The 1,303-nt window shown below is 45.2% G+C and overlaps 1 protein-coding gene across 8 annotated transcripts in view; it reads left to right on the plus strand.

Annotated features, from left to right (window-relative positions):
- The window catches only part of LOC119288419 (F-box protein At4g00755-like), a 6,663-nt gene that overhangs the window by 3,175 nt on the left and 2,185 nt on the right, over positions 1–1,303 (plus strand). The window lies entirely within an intron of this gene.

Consider the following 1,303-nt stretch of genomic DNA (forward strand, 5'->3'; position numbering starts at 1 on the left):
ATTGCCCTAGTTACAAGTTCACCATCGACTCGCAACTTGTGGGTGCCCGCGTGCCACTTGCAAGTAGAGCATCAACTTGCAACTCGTTTTTTTTGTAGTTTGTAATTGCCCTAGTTGCGAGTCCACCATCGACTCGCAACTGTGGGTGCCCGCATGCCACTTGCAAGTAGACCATCGATTCGCAACTGGTCTGTTTTTGTTTACTTTGGAAATTGCCCTAGTTGCAAGTTCACCATCGACTCGCAACTGTGGGGGCGCACATGCCACTTGCAACTCGACCATCGACTTACAACTCATTTTTTGTAGTTTGTAATTGCCCTAGTTGAAAGTCCACCATCAACTCACAACTGTGGGATGCCCGCATGCCACTTGCAACTCGAACATCGACTCGCACCTCGGCTTTTTTATAGTTTGAAATTGCCCTAGTTGCAAGTCCACCATCGGCTCGCAACTGTGGATGCCCGCATGCCACTTGCAACTCGACCATTGACTCGCAACTAGTCTATGTTTTACTTTTAAAATTGTCCTACTTGCAAGTCTACCATCGACTCGCAACTGTGGGTGCCCGCATGCCAGTTGAAACTCGAACATCAACTCGCAACTAGGGTTGTTTACTCGATGCCACTTGCAACTCGGTTTTTGTTTGTAATTTGTAATTGCCCTAGTTGCATGTTCACCACCGACTCACAACTGTGGGTGCCCGCATGCCACTTGCAAGTAGACCATCGACTCGCTACTAGTCTATTTTTTTACTTTTGAAATTTCCCGAGTTGCAAGTCCATCATCGACTCGCAAATGTGTGGGTTCCGCATGCCACTTGCAACTCCACCATTGACTCGCAACTAGGGTTGTTTACTCGATGCCACTTGCAACTCGACAATTGACTTGCAACTCTGGCTTTTTTTTAGTTTGTAATTGCCTTAGTTGCAAGTCCACCATCGACTCGCAACTGTGGGTGCTCGCATGCCACTTGCAAATAGAGCCTCGACTCGCAACTGGTCTATTTTTTTTACTTTTGAAATTTCCCTACTTGCACGTCCACCATCGACTCACAGTTGTGGGTGCCGGCATGCCACTTGCAATTAGACCATTTGACTCGCAACTTGGGTTGTCTACTCGATGGTGGATGCTTTGCGAGTAGGCCCTCGACTCGCAACTTGGGTTGTCTACTTATTTTGTAATTATTTTTTACTGCTCACAACAGTAGTTAATTCTTTGCACATTGTATATATCGTTATTTTATTAATATACATTTTTTCTAGGGTTCTATGTTGAAAGAATACATTTTTATTTGTATACATCA

The sequence above is a fragment of the Triticum dicoccoides genome, chromosome 4A, assembly GCF_002162155.2.
Source record: "Triticum dicoccoides isolate Atlit2015 ecotype Zavitan chromosome 4A, WEW_v2.0, whole genome shotgun sequence".
In the NCBI taxonomy this organism is placed as follows: domain Eukaryota; kingdom Viridiplantae; phylum Streptophyta; class Magnoliopsida; order Poales; family Poaceae; genus Triticum; species Triticum dicoccoides.